The sequence below is a fragment of the Macaca fascicularis genome, chromosome 19 (genome assembly GCF_037993035.2).
Source record: "Macaca fascicularis isolate 582-1 chromosome 19, T2T-MFA8v1.1".
Lineage (NCBI taxonomy): Eukaryota > Metazoa > Chordata > Mammalia > Primates > Cercopithecidae > Macaca > Macaca fascicularis.
This window is the reverse complement of record NC_088393.1, coordinates 54,505,400-54,521,346: the sequence shown is the minus strand read 5'-3', so window position 1 is coordinate 54,521,346 and position 15,947 is coordinate 54,505,400.

The window sequence follows — 15,947 nt, the reverse complement described above, 5'->3', positions numbered from 1 at the left end:
CATGCATGTCCTCAGTCTTCCCAGCCACGTCACAAGTGCTCAAGAGCCACACGTGGCCAGTGGCTACCACATTGTACAGCGCTGGTGCAGGACATTGCCACCGTTGCACACAGCTCTCCTGCACAGCTCAGGTCTACACACTCTACCCCCATCTCACCCTCTGCCTCGTTTCCCACTGCCCTCTCTGTGTCTCCTGTGGCTTCAGCCACCCAGGTCTCCAGGGCACACCAGGCATATTCCTGCCTCAGGGCCTTTGCACTGCTCTTCCTGCAGCCTGGAGTGCCTTTCCTCGGGCTATAGGCGTGGCTCCCACCTTCGAGACATTCAGACCTTTCTTCAAATGTCACATTCCCAGGGAGGGCTTCCCTGACCACCTATAAAAATGTAACTCTTTCTGGCAGACCAGGCACGCTGGCTCACGCCTGTAATCCCAGCACTTTGGGAGGCCGAGGCGGGTGGATCATGAGGTCAGGAATTCAAGACCAGCCTGGCCAAGATGGTGAAACCTTGTCTCTACTAAAAATACAAAAATTAGTCTGATGTGGTGGTACACACCTGTAATCCCAGCTACTTGGGAGGCTGAGGCAGAAGAATCGCTTGAACCCGGGAGGCAGAAGTTGCAGTGAGCCGAGATTGGGCTGCTATGCTCCAGCCTGGGTGACAGAGCAAGACTCCGTCTCAAAAAAAAAAAAAAAAAAAAAAGTAACCCTTTCTGCACTTCCTCCCTTTATTTTTCAGAGCTGTGACTGCCCCCGGCACACTCATTTGTTTCTCAGTAGCGCACCGACTGTACTTGTCAGGGAGGTTAATAGAGGAAATTGGTGACTGGGGTATTGCAACCAGGAAGTGCAAAAACAGGGAGGTCGGTTTGTCCCAATATTAGCAATGCAGGGAGCTGCTCCCTCCCGAGGGCTGGAGGAGCCACGTGGGAAATGCTGCTGGTCAGAGTCCGGGGGTAGGACTGCCAAGTTCCACGCACGGGGCCGGCTTGCTTGAGGCGGGACCCGGGAGCCCCTGGTTCACCGCAGTGACCGCCAGCTGCTGCTGCCACTGCAGCCCTAACATTACCCCAAATGGCGTCCCTTTCCTCCTGCTTTCCAACTGCCCCCAGCGCCCGTGGTCTCGCAGCCCCTGCAGAGGACCTTGAGCTGTGACTGTGGGGACCTATGCGGCATGGAGGCAGGTAGGCGTGGCGGGGAGAGGCGCCGCAGAGCGGCTCAGGGCCAGCTCCGTAGGGAGAAAGTGTGTCTTGGCCTGTCCCGTTCGTGTCCACAGCCCCAGCACCGTGCCTGGCACGAGGCGGCTGCTGTTCCTTGTTGAATGACTGACGGTCGGAATGAACCACGTGGACTGGGGGAGTCAGACCCCAGACACGCCTGGTGGGGAATGTGCTGGAAAGAAATACTGTTTTCATTCCCTCATTCCTGGAGGGAGTGTTCCCGAGGGGATGGGGAGGAGCGTTTGCGGTCGAAGAAGCAGCCGCGTAAAGGCCTTGAGGTCCGGCAGGGAAGGGTCCCGGCGCACAGAGACCAACACAGGCGGCAGCAGCCGGTCTGTCCCGCTCGTGGAGCCTCTGGCGGCGGGTGGAGCGGAGCGCGGCTGCCCCCTCCTGGGAGAGAAGGCGACAGTCCGGGAGGAGCCCGCAGCGCCATCCGCGCAGTCCATGAGATTTATCCAGGGCAGGTGCGTCCCAGGCCCTGTTCTAGGTGTAGGAAACAGGACCCTCCCGCAGGGAGCATGCGGTGGGGAGGTTGGGGTTATGCTCCCTAGATGAGGACGAAATCCATGCATTAGGGGATGAGACCTGAAACAAAAGTCGGGCAAGCAGGGGCCCGAGGAGGACCGGGACAGGAGAAGGTTTACAGTCGTCATAAACGGGGCGGCCTGGGAAGCCCTCACTGAGAAGATGACAAGTGTGGCGCGATCACGGCTCACTGCAGCCTCGAACTGCTGGGCTCAAGCGATCCTCCCACTTCAGCCTCCCTCTGGAGTAGCTGGGACCACAGGCACGCGCCACCAAGCCTCGCTACTTTTTGTGTTTTTTGTAGAGACGGAGTCTCTCAATGTTGCAAAGACCCGAAGGAGGTGCAGCAGCGGTTGCCTGGGGGAAGTGCATGACCCGGGTGTAGGAAGAGCCAGGGCAAAAACCCCAGGCCAAGGATATGACTATAGGGGGTTATTAGCGTGTAATTACTGCCCCTCCCGTGGAGCGGACGCAGTGACGCCAAAGAAGGCCGCCTGCCCCCATGGTGGTGCTGTCTGGCTGGATTTTCCACCTGAGGCAGCAAATGAGCATGAAGAGGTCGCTGGAGTAGGGCGTGCAGACTGGCAGGGCCTTAGGGCCTCGTTAAGCGCTGGGGAGCCATGGAAGGGATTTGAGCAGGAGAGGGAGAGGTTTGTGCTTTAGGTCTGCCGTGTGCAGGGTGCAAGGCTGGAGCAGGAGGAGGCTGGGGCAGGAACCTGGCGGACAGGCCTAAGGCTGGACCGGCTCAGGGTAGTGGGGATGGCAGGAAGTGAGTGAAGAGTTTTCAGGAGCGTGATTTCAGCTGACCAGGTGACTGGCAGGCTGAGGTTTTGTGTGTGTGTGTCTGTGTGTCTGTGTGTGTGTCTCTGTGTGTGTGTGTGTGTCTGTGTGTGTGTGTGTCTGTGTGTGTGTGTCGGTGTGTGTGTGTGTGTCTGTGTAGATCTGGGGGTGGACACATTCGAATGTATATGTCTATGCGTCTTTATTTGGCTCTGTAGAGAGGAGGGCAGGATGAAGGAGGGGAGAGGATGAAGGCAGGTTTTCACCCCCATTTCCCAGATAGAGAAACCGAGGCTCAGAGAGGCAAGGAAGGGACCTCCAACCCACGTTTGTCTTACTCTACGGCTCCCTCGAAAAATAGGCCCTCCTGGTCCCAGGGGAGGGACGGAATGGTTCCCCCCCCCCCGAGGGTGAGGCCAAGGTATCCTGGGGTCCAGACCCCAGACCCTCTCTCACTCCTTCCCTTTTTCCCCTCCCCCCGCCCCCTCCCACCGCGAAGCATCCTGGGGTCAAGATCATTTCCTCTAGAGGCAGAAAGTGTCTTGGCCCCTCCGCCTACTTAAGCGGGAGATGAGCGATCCCCAGACTCCTGGGAATGTGGCCACGTCCTAGAACTGCCAGGAGGGAAGAGGGGCCGCAGACGATGACCCTTCCCGTTGCCCCCACAACCTAGACTCCAGAGCGGGCGAAGAATCCGCGCGAGTTGCGGTGCCCGCTGATTCCACCAGGGGGCACCCCAGTTCCGCCGTTTGAAATCGTGCGGGCCATGGCGCTTCCCCAGTGCTCTGGGCACTGGCACAGCGCCTTAAAGGGACAGGCCTCCCTGGTCTTTGAAAGCCAGGCTGGGGAAAGCGGACTTTCCTGCAGGACAGCGGATCTCAAAGTCAGGTCCTGGTCCAGCTGCGTCAACGTCTCCTGAGAACTAGATACACATTCTCGGGCCCACCCTAGACCTACAGAACCCCTTTGGGGGTGGGGCCCAGCAAGCTGCATTTTCAAAGGACCCCTAGGTGCCTGCGATGCGGGACCAGTTTGAGAACCACGGCTGTGGGGTTTGATGGTCTCTAGGACCCCTAGGGTCGCGGTTGTCAGCCCCGGCTGCCCATTGCTTGGAATCACCCGGGAAGCTTTAGGGACTGTTGCTGCCCCAGCCGTGCCCTGCACCATTCAGAGATTCCGAGACCGGCTCCCGTGTGCAGGCTGGACATGGGCTCTGGGTCTTTCCAGGGGCAGCCGGGGTGGGGACCGCTGCCCTGGGGTCCCTGTCAGGGCTGAGGTGTGCCGTGAAGAGCTGGCCGCGGCTGATAGGTAGCAGAAATAAGACGAGATGACCTCACAAACACATCACACCCTCTTCAGTCCCCTGGGCAGTGCTGGGAGGAAAGTTCTGCTATGATCCCCATTTCCCATGAGGATGTGGAGGCACTGAGAGGTCAAGTAATCAGCCCAAAGTCACACAGCTTGCAAGGGGAAGTGCTGGGGGAGTCAGGCAGCGGGGCTCCAAACCCGTCCTCCCATCTCTAACACATTTCCTCTTCTCTTGTCACACCCTGTGAGCCTGGGAGGAAGAGCCAGAAAGCACCCCCATCCCTATCTCAGGGTAGCATCTCTCTCCTTCATGTCTGTGTTCTGGAATCACCTGTGGCCTCTCATTTTTCTCTTTAGTGACAGTGAGGGGTGGCTGGACTGGTCCAGATGAAGGCTGACCTGGAGTCAAGTCTCTGGTTTTCCGGGGCATTTGAAACCATACCCCAGAGGCATCAACTGGCTACGTCGGGGGAACTGGCCCTGCAGACTCCATTTGAAACCCCCTTGATTTGAAAATATTGGCGCCTCTGTTACCATCTCACCTCAAGTTACCCAAGAGCTCCTTGCACCCCTGGGGCCTTGCTGGATGTCACACTGAAGATGCTGGGAATGGAGTGCAGAAAATGTTATGTCCACTCAAGGGGGAAACAGAGGCTCTAGTGGGAGACAGATTTGGCCAAAGTGTCGGGGATGCTCAGAGGGGGTGAGAGGATCAAAACCTTGTGTGTGATTGACACACGTGTCTCTGAGAGTATGTGTGTGTGTACACTTAGGGGTGTGTGTGGGAATCCATGTCTGAGAGTCCCAGTGTGCACACAGTTGTGTGCTTGCCCCTCGGCCATTAGGGTGTGTATGGGTGTCTGTGTCTGTGTGAGTGAATGTGTGTGTGCATGAGTAGGTGTATATGTCTGCACACAGCGTGGGTGTCTGTATTGATCTGTGTTTGTACATAGGCTTGTACGCATGTGTGCATCTAGACTGATGAGTCTTGGAGCATGGTGTTTAAAATTGTGGGTTTAGGAGTTTGTGGACACTTTTTTTGAGACAGAATTTTGCTCTTGTCGCCCAGGTTGGAGTGCAATGGTGCAATCTCAGCTCACTGCAACCTCTGCCTCCCAGGTTCAAGCAATTCTCCTACCTCAGCCTCCTGAGTGGCTGGGATTACAAGCGCCCACCACCACGCCTGGCTAAGTTTTGTATTTTTAGTAGAGACAGAGTTTTGCCATGTTGGCTAGACTGGTCTCGAACTCCTGACCTCAGGTGATCCACCTGCCTCGGCCTCCCAAAGTGCTGGTATTGCAGGCATGAGCCTTGGTGCCTGGCCTGTGAAAACTTTTCTGCGTGCTGCTGTGTGTCTGTGTATCTGTGACTCTGTGAATGTGCGTGTCTGCGGCATGCCAGCATGTGTATGTTTGTAATTGATGGGGAGGGGTCTCTGGCCATAATGTGTGTGCATGTCTGTGTCTGTATGTGCATCTGTGAGCCCTTGTACGGGCCATGGCTTGTGCGTGTGTGTGTGTCACTGAGGGAGAGAGAACAGTCCTCTCACGGGGTGGGCAGATATGAATTAAATCCACACCCCTCACTTTGAATCTGATTTGGTTCCGTCATTCAGGGCCCAGCCCTACCCCCACTGTCTTCCTTCCTACCCAAGTCACCCTGGTTCCAGGACCAAGAGACAGAGAGATACATTCAGCTGGTTTCGGGCAGGATTTATTGGAAAAGGCCATAGCATGCCTCCTAACTGAGCCCTTGAGACAGGGCTCCCCTGTCCCAGCTGTCTGAACCTCTCCTAATGTCTCTCACCATCTCCGCTTCTCCCATATCCTCCCACCTTGCAGATATCTCCCCAGCAAGATGAGGCCTCCTTGGTCTATGGGAAGCAGTCCTCCCACACTCAGCCTGGCACCCAGAGCCTCCCCCCTAGACGGCTCCAGAGATGTTCCCTGCTGTATTAGTCCATTCTCGCACTGCTGTAAAGAACTACCTGAGATTGGGTCATTTATAAAGAAGAGAGGTTTAATTGGCTCATGGTTCTGCAAGGCTGCATGGGAAGCATGCTGGGGAGGCCTCAGGAAACTTACAATCGCGGAGGAAGGCAAGGGAAAGCAGGCACGTCCTATATGGGCTTAACAGGGGGAGGGGAGGGAGGTGCTACACACTTTTTAACAACCAGATTCATGAGAACTCACTCGTTATCAGGAGAACAGCAAGGGGGAAATCCTCCCCCATGATCTCATCACCTCCCACCAGGCTCCTCTTCTAACACTGGAGATTACAATTTGACATGAGATCTGGGTGGGAACACAAATGCAAGCCGTATCACCTGTGCAGTCAAGGCTTCACTCAGAAGATCTGGGACCAGGCGCGGCGGCTCACGCCTGTAATCCCAGCACTTTGGGAGGCCGAAGCGGGCAGATCATGAGGTCAGGAGATAGAGACCACCCTGGCTAACACGGTGAAACCCCATCTCTGCTTAAAAAAAAAAAAAAATACAAAAAATTAGCCAGGCGTGGTGGCACAAGTCTGTAGTCCCAGCTACTTGGGAGGCTGAGGGTGGAGAATTGCTTGAATCTGGGAGGCAGAGGTTGCAGTGAGCCAAGATTGCACCACTGCACTCTCCAACCGGAGCAACAGAGCGAGACTCCATCTCAAAAAAAAAAAAAAAAAAAAAAGGGCTTGGACTGATCAAACCCTGCACAGTCCAAAAAAAAAAAGTGGGGGTGGAGGGATACTAACCCTTTGCCCAGATCCAGGATATTCTAACCTCTAGAATATCCTGCCTGATAAGAATATCTTTACCTGGGACCTTGGGCCACACCAGGTAGTTTGGGCTAATGTTACTTATTTATTTATTTATTTAGAGACGGAGTCTCGCTTTGTTGCCCAGGCTGGAGTGCAATGGCGTGATCTCAGTTCACTGCAAACTTCACCTGCCAGGTTCAAGCGATTCTCCTGCCTCAGCCTCCCAAGTAGCTGGGATTACAGGCACCCACCACCATGCCCGGCTAGGTTTTGTATTTTTAGTAGAGACAGGGTTTTGCCATGTTAGTCAGGCTGGTCCCGAACTCTTGACCTCAGATGATCCTGCCTTGTCCTCCCCAATTGCTGGGATTACAGATGTGAACCACCACACCTGTCCGAATGATTTTATTTATGCTGAATGCCTGTTTTTGTTTGCCTGGGTGCCTTGGGCCATGTGATGTCAGTGTGACCTCCAGAGGGGCTGGAGACTGCATACCTAAGGTCAGCCCCCAGGTATTCCATGCCTATGTGATCTACCCCCAATAAAAGCCAAGGCTTGGGTGAGCCTCCCTGACTGGCAATAGCCCAAGTGTGTTGTTACACGTCATTGCTGGGAGACGTAAGCACTGTCCACACAACTCCACTGAAAAAAGACAACTGGAAGCTCGCGCCGGATCTCTCCTGGATCCTGCCCTATGCGTCTCTTCCCTTCTCTACTCTTCCCTGTAATAGACTGTAACCGTGAGCACAGCTGCTTTTCTGAGTTCTGTGAATCTTGGATGGTCTCGGGGGAGCTCCCAACACCATCTGCCCAAACTCATGCCTGGTAGTGGGCACAGCTGGAATTCAAGCCTGTGTCTCTTTAATGCCTTGTTGGTTCTAAGAGGAAAACACAGGTAGGATTTCAGATTTGGGCAGAGGAAGGCGGTGAAGAAGGGGAAGAAACCCTTATTCAGTCTTTGTTCCCTCGGTTCCATGACCACAAAGAGGTGCTGCCTGAAACCCTTCCATCTTACAGTTTTCACAGAGAACATTTTCCCTTGTGGGCTCGTAGCCTTCTCTCCATACAAAGGATCCCTGTTCCCTGAGATAATTCACAATCACGTCTGCTTTTTTTTTTTTTTTTTTGAGACAGAATCTCGCTCTGTCACCCAGGCTGGAGGGCACTGGAGCGATCTCAGCTCACTGCAAGCTCCATCTCCCAGGTTCACGCCATTTTCCTGCCTCCCAAGTAGCTGGGACTACAGGCACCCGCCACCTCGCCCGGCTAATTTTTTGTATTTTTTTTTTCAGTAGAGACGGGGTTTCACCGTGTGAGCCAGGATGGTCTTGATCTCCTGACCTCGTGATCCGCCCGCCTCGGCCTCCCAAAGTGCTGGGATTACAGGCGTGAGCTCCCGCGCGCCTGGCCCAGTCTGCTTTTTAGAAAAGTCTCCTGGTTCATTAAAAAATGAAGATGTGTCAAAGCATTTCAGTGACACCACTGAACGGTGGTATAATTTAATCAGTGCCATTTAGCAAATGATGGCTTTAATACACACAAAATGTAAAGCGACATAACCACCGTGGTGCACGAGATGATTGGGTTGTTAAAGAGCGAGGATTTCGGCTGGGTGTGGTGACCCTTTCCCCCTTTATTTGATAAAAAATAAAATACTCCCAACAACCTATGTAAGTGTCTGCATAGGTGTCTGTATTAGGACTTATTATTATCTTTTGAGACAGAGCCTCACTCTGTTACCCAGGCTGCAGTGCAGTAGCACAATCTCAGCTCACTGCAACCTCCGCCTCCCAGGTTCAAGCAATTCTCCGACCTCAGCCTCCTGAGTAGCTGGGACTACAGACTTGTGCCACCATGCCCGGCTAATTTTTTGTATTTTTAGTAGAGACGGAGTTTCACCATGTTGGCCAGACTGACCTCAAACTCCTGACCTCAGGTGATTCGCCCGTCTCAGCCTCCCAAAGTGCTGGGATTACAGGTGTGACCCACCGCACCTGGTTGTACCTTTTCTCAGTCATTGGATCTACAGCCCAACCCAATGCAGCATGATCTCATCTTCACTGAGGTTCTGAGTGGACATAAACTTTGAGAGACACAATTCAACGCAATTCAACACAGCACAGCCCTGTTCTAGAAGCTGGGGGCACACCAGGGAGCAGAACAGATCGAAAGTCCCCACCCACAGAGCTGATGGTCTATTGAGAAGACACGGACAATAAACGGGGTAAAGAAATAAGCTATCTATTGTGTCAACCTGAGAAAAAGACATCAGAGAAAAATATCTTCTGATAGCAGGAATGTATTCAGGAGCAAGCACAAAGGATTGTCATCCAGGATGCAGGACTATGGCAAGCCACAGATGCGTCTGAGGAGGGGGGACAAAGGGAGGTTTTTTTTTGGGCAAAAAGAGAAGCTCACATAAGCTGCTTGAAAGCAGAGTTTATTGATTTCAGAGGCTCAAAACCAGAGTTGGTGTGATTGGTGGAGATGCTGTTACCGGGTAGGTGTTGTTTCTTTTCTTTTTTTTTTTGAGATGGAGTCTCGCTCTGACATCCAGGCTGGAGTGCAGTGGTGCGATCTTGGCTCACTGCAACCTCCACCTCCCAGGTCCAAGCGATTTTCCTGCCTCAGCCTCCTGAAGAACTAGGATTACCGGCATCCACCACCACGTCCGGCTGATTTTTTTGTGTGTATTTTTGTTTTTGTTTTTGTTTTGTTTTGTTGAGACGGAGTCTCGCCCTGTCCCCCAGGCAGGAATACAATGGTGTAATCTTGGCTCACTGCAACCTCCACCTCCTGGGTTCTATCGATTCTCCTGCCTCAGCCTCCCACGTAGTTGGGATTACAGGCACATGCCACCATGCCTGGCTAATTTTTGTATTTTTAGTAGAGATGGTGTTTCACCATGTTGGTCAGGCTGGTCTTGAACTCCTTACCTCAAGTGATCCACCCACCTCGGCCTCCCAAAGTGCTGGGATTATAGGCGTGAGCCACCGCGCCTGGGTCCTTTTGTGTGTATTTTTAGTAGAGATCGGGTTTCGCCATGTTGGCCAGGCTGGTCTTGAACTCCTGACCTCAAGTGATCTGCCTGCCTCGGCCTCCTTTGCAAAGTGCTGGGATTACAGGTGTGAGCCACTGCACCCCGCTACTTCCAGGTATTTTTGATGCATGTAAAGTATATATGAATATATGCATTTTTTCCTTTCTACACAAATAGTAGCATCCTATACGTAATGATCCTTACGTTGCTTTTTTCACTTAACATTGTAGTTTGGACATCTTTATCAGCACATTGAGACCTTCCTCATGCCTTTTTTTTTTTTTTTTTAATTACAATTGTGTAGTATTACACTGTATGAATCAACCATATTTGAAATCACTCCCGTTATTGGACATTCAGGTTCTTCTCTATCTTTTCTCTTGTTTTTTGTTTTGTTTTGTTTTGTTTTGAGATGGAGTCTTGCTCTGTCGCCAGGCTAGAGTGCAGTGGTGTGACCTTGGCTCACTGCAACCTCTGCCTCCCAGGTTCTAGCCATTATCCTGCCTCAGCGTCCTGAGTAGCTGGAATTAATAGGCGCGTGCCACCATGCCCAGCTAAGTTTTGTATTTTTAGTAGAGATGGTGTTTCATCATGTTGGCCAGGCTGGTCTCGAACTCCTGACCTCAAGTGATCCTCCTGCCTCAGCCTCCCGAAGTGCTGGGATTACAGGCATGAGCCACCGTGTCCGGCCTGAGTTGCTGTGTTTAAAAGAAAACAAGGAGGCCAATGGGGCTGGCAGCTCATCATGGTTTTAATCATATCTCTGATGATGAATGATGTTGAGCATCTTTTTATGTGCTTTGAATGAACAGACATATTTTTAGTGTCTAGCCTTAGTTTAAGTTTGTAACGATATGAAATGCTTGCATCCCCCAATTAAAACATTTTCCTTAATTTTAATAGTGAATCTTTACAGAGAGCCAACGAGGTGTCCCATTTTATAGGAGGCTGTTCCAAACACTTTATATGAATGAACTCATTTCATCCTTACAGCATCCTCACATGGATGATAATTATATCATTTATTGGGTACTTGTGATGCGCTCTTCTAAGACCTTTACTCTAATTAACTCCTTTAATCCTCACCGCCTTATGAGTTTGGTGCTAGTCTAACAATGTCCATTTTATAGACGAGGAAACTGAGGCACAGAGAAGTTAATTACTTGTCCAAAGCCACACCACCAGGAAGTGTTGACACCCAGGGAGTCTGACTGCTGGTATGACATTCTTTTGTGTGTGTGTGCGAGTCAGTGTCTTACTCTGTCATGCAGGCTGGAGTGCAGTGTGCAATCATGGCTCACTGTAGCCTCGAACTCCAATATTCTAACTTTAATAAGCAAAACGTTCTACAGTGAAATGGTAATGATGTATGTGCAGCAAAATGATGGGTGATTTCCCCCCGTATTTATCAAGTTCTTCTACAGTAATCATACATCACTTTTGTGGTCAGATAAAGAATGCCTATGGCTGGGCTCAGGGGCTCACACCTGTAATCCCACCACTCTGGGAGGCTGAGGCAGGCGGATCACCTGACGTCAGGAGTTCAAGACCAGCCTGGCTGACATGGTGAAACCAAGTCTCTACTGAAAATACAAAAATTAGCCAGGTGTAGTGGCACGTGCCTGTAACCCCAGCTACTCAGGAGGCTGAGGCAGGAGAATTATTTGAACCTGGGAGGCGGAGGTTGCAGTGAGCCGAGATCATGCCATTGCACTCCAGCCTAGGTGACAAAGTGAGAGTGAGGCTCTGTCTCAAAAAAAAAAAAAAAAAAGAATATCTATATAAATGGTGCTAGGGGGAAAAAAAAAAAAGCAAGTAGACGAAGTAGGGTGGGATGGACGTGGAGCATTTTAATGGAAATATCAGCTCTAGCCAAGGGGAGGGAAAAAGAGAAACAATGTCCAAATGATTCATTTTTCTCTTCAAACTCTAAGCTAAAAACCTTTCCCCAGGGTGAGTGGGTGGGCCTGAAAGATGGCCTCATTCCTGCAGAAATCTTGTTTCAGTTGGAAAGAAATCTCTCTATTCTTGGATCATACATTTCTGTTCCTAATTAGGGTGACCCCTCGGTCCTAATGTCCTACCTAACCTATTTCCTTGCATTTAGGGTTTAAATTTATGTGATTCTTTTCTTGTTTTGTTTTGTTTTGTTTTTGTTTCTTTGAGACAGAGTCTCACTGTGTCTCTCAGGCTGGAGTGCAGTGGTGCAATCTCGGCTAGCTGCAACCTCCGCCTTCTGGGTTCAAGCGTTTCTCCTGCCTCAGCCTCCCAAGTAGCTGGGATTACAAGGGCCTGCCACCATGCCCGGCTAATTTTGTATTTTCAGTAGAGTCGGGGTTTCATCATGTTGGTCAGGCCGGTCGGTAAATGTATGTGATTCTTATTTCCTTTGTGTGACATCCTTCAAGCCCACAAGACAATATGATTCCCCCATAACAAGAGAATATGATCTCCTCCCATATAACGCAATGTAAACTCTTCATTACGTTTATTAAATTTGGTTTGCCAGCTGTTTTTCTCCTGTGTTATCTCTTTAAGTAGATATTTATCACTTTTGTCAAACACAAATGTACATTTAGAATTCGAGAAATATGATACAAACCTTCTTTTTAAAGAAAATAAAGAGACTCATTCGTTTTCTTTCTTTTCTTTGGCCAAGGATTTCAGACAAAAATCAGGAATCGTCACCAGCCAAGACTGTGTTCTGACCATGTGGCGTCTTCCAGGCACCAGGAAGAAATACGACCAACCTCCGTAACAAATGAGAGAAGCTTCACCTGACTGTGTTCTGTGCATTTGGTTTATTAGTCTTTTTAAAAACGTGTACTTGTACTGCTGGGTTCAGCTTTTCAGCCATAGAATATTCTAGAAAAAACAGTGATAACATTTATTTCACCGCTCTAACCCTGAATGTGCAGCTGTGTTTTTTCAAAAAACATTTTTTACAATTTTAGAATACGTAACATGCATCCAGAAATGTGCCCTAAACACAAACATATGATTTGGCAAATAATTACATAGCAAATCCCACGTTACTGTCATCTCATCTAGAAATCATTGTCCTCCCAGAAGCCCCTCACGTGCTCTGGCCATCCCAAATCCCTCCCTGCCCCAGGGATAAATAATATTCCGTTTTGTTTATTAACCAACTATGAATTTCTTAACACAGTAGATTTGATTATGTTTGAATATGAATGCAATCCTATTGGTGGATTGCTCTAGCTGTGTGTGTGTGTGTGTGTGTGTGTGTGTGTGTGTGTGTGTTTTAGAAAAAATACATTAAAAAAAGAAAAAGGACATGGGGCCTCTCGGTTTCCTGGCCACAATTCCTCACTTGGAATGCTGTTCCCTCACTGCAGAGAGTGGAGACAGCTGCCAGTGTTTTTTCTGTCAGAAAGAAATTCAGGGCCTGCAGCTGTGGCTGTAACCCGACCCCCCCCCCCCGACCCCCCCGGCTCAGATGAGAACACATCTCCCCTCCTGTGGCATAATCCTAAGGTTTTACTGGTTATTTCCAGAGAGAGAGAGAACAAACTCAGAATAGCCCAGGATAGAGTTGCCAGGATTGTGGTATAAAAGCACTGGCCTTTATTTGTTTGTTTTTGGAGACAGAATCTCACTCTGTTGCCCAGGCTGGAGTGCAGTGGCGCGATCTCGGCTCATTGCAACCTCTACCTCCTGGGTTCAAGCGGTTCTCCTTCCTCAGCCTCCTGAGTAGCTGGGACTACAGGTGCCCGCCACCACGCCCAGCTAATTTTTGTATTTTTAGTAGAGACTGGGTTTCACCATGTTGGCAGGATGGTCTTGATCTCTTGACCTCGTGATCCGCCTACCTCAGCCCCCCAAAGTGCTGGGATCACAGGCATAAGCCACTGCACCCGGCCGTTCTTAATTTTTTATCTTACAAATAGACACAGGGTTGGTGGGAGGGCGGGTGTCTCCCTATGTTGCCCAGCCTTGAACTCCTGGGCTCAAGCAATCCTCCCGTCTTGGGCTTATTTTATTTTATTTCATTTCATTTCATTTCATTTCATTTCATTTTTTATTTTATTTTATTTTTATTTTTTGAGACAGAGTCTTGCTCTGTCGCCCAGGCTGGACTACCGTGGTGTGATCTCGGCTCACTGCAAACTCCACCTCCTGGGTTCCAGCGATTCTCCTGCCTGAGTCTCCCGAGTAGCTGGGACTACAGGCGTGGCTAATTTTTGTATTTTTAGTAGAGTAGGGGTTTCACCGTGTTAGCCGCCCACCTCGGCCTCCCAAAGTGCTGGGATTCCAGGGGTGAGCCCCCGCGCCTGTCTGTATTTTCAAACAAATTAACAAGTCACACCTGAATCCAAGCAACATAGCTGCCTTATAGGGCATCAGCCACCAGCCCTTTTCAGCTTTTCATTTGAAATACCAGAAAATAGAAAACAACCAGCACAGCCATCCATAGGGGACTAGGTAATTAACCTATGGCAGTGGCTGTCATGCATGTCTGATCATGATCCATGACAAGAAATACATTTTGCTGTGACCTAGGAGACACACACACACGTATATATAATAGAAAATAAAGCCAGGTGCGGTAGTTCACACCTGGAATCCCAGCACTTTGGGAGGCCGAGGCGAGTGGATCACCTGAGGTCAGGAGTTCGAGACCAGCCTGGTCAACATAGTGAAACCCCCGTCTCTGCTAAAAATACAAAAATTAGCTGGGCGTGGTGGCATGCACCTGTAATCCCAGCCGAGATCGCACCACTGCACTCCAGCCTGAGTGACAGAGCAAGATTCTGCCTCAATTAAAAAGAAAATAAAAGAAAAAAATAATTTAAAAAAGGAAACTCTGGAGCAAGAAGGGGCTCTCACAGAACCAATGGGACAGAGCCAGCCAGGGTAGGTCACAGAACCACCATGGTGGGTTGTTACAACTGACTCAGGAGGAAACATCTAGAGCCCCCTGGACTTTCTTTGGATTCAGTGTTTATGGAAACTCTATGGGCTCTCATTGAAAATACACAGCAGGGCAAAACAAAAACCCAAAGGTGAAACACAGCGGAAGAGGATGGAAGGAGAACCCTAAACTGGAAGTGAAGAGATGGAGCGGAGGGTTGGGGCTGCAGGGATGCTCTGTCATGGAAACCACAGTGCCACCTGTTGCCTTGGAAACCACAGCACCTCATGTTGTCATGGAAACCACTGTAATGATTCCTCTTAAGAGTGCTTCAACTATTTTTAAATCAGCTAGCAATCATGGTGGCTCTTTAATGGGAAAGCAGGCAGGCAGCTGACTCCACTTCTCTCACACACACTCATATACACACATAATTGTACCTTTATAATATTTAGGCTAATGCAAAATTAATTGCAGTTTTTGCCATTGAAAGTAATGACAAAAACATGGCCAGGTGCAATGGCTCATGCCTGTCATCCCAGCACTTTGGGAGGCCGAGCAGGAGGATCACTTGAGCTCAGAAGTTTGAGACCAGCCTGGCCAACATGGAGAAACCCCGTCTCTACTAAAAATACAAAAATTAGTCAAGTGTGGTGGTGCACGCCTGCAGTCCCAGCTACTTGAGAGGCTGAGGCAGGAGAATTGCTTGAACCTGGGAGGCAGTGTGCCACTGCACTCCAGCCTGGGAGACAGAGCAAGACTCTGTCTCAAAAAAAAAAAAAAAAAAAAAAAAAAAAAAAAGAAGCCAGGTGTAATGGCTCATACCTGTAATCCCAGCACTTTGGGAGGCCAAGGTGGGCGGATCACCTGAGGTCGGGAGTTCGAGACCAGCCTGACCAACATGGAGAAACCCTGTCTCTACTAAAAATACAAAATTAGCTGGGCGTGGTGGCACATGCTTGTAGTCCCAGCTACTTGGAAGACTGAGTTCAGAGGATCACTTGAGCCCAAGAGATGAAGGCTGCAGTGAGCTATGATTGAGCCACTGCACTCCAGCCTCATAAAATAAAAAAACCGCATCTCATAAAATAAAATAAAATAAAATAAAAATTGTGGAATATTCCAAACTCAAAGTCAAGAATAGAGAATTGACTGGCCACAGTGGCTCATGCCTGTAATTCCAGAACTTTGGGAGGCTGAGACAGGAGGATCACTTGAGCCAGGAGTTGGAGACCATCTTACTGAACATAGTGAGACCCTGTCCCTATGAAAAAATTTTTAAAATTAGCTGGGCATGGTGGTACATGCCTGTGGTCCCAACTACTCAGGAGGCTGAGGCAGGAGGCTCGCTTGTGCCCAGGAGGTTGAGGCTGCAGTGAGCCGTGATCCTGCCACTGCACTGTAGCCTGGGAGGCAGAGCAAGATCCTGTCTCAAGAAGAAAAAAAGCTGGGC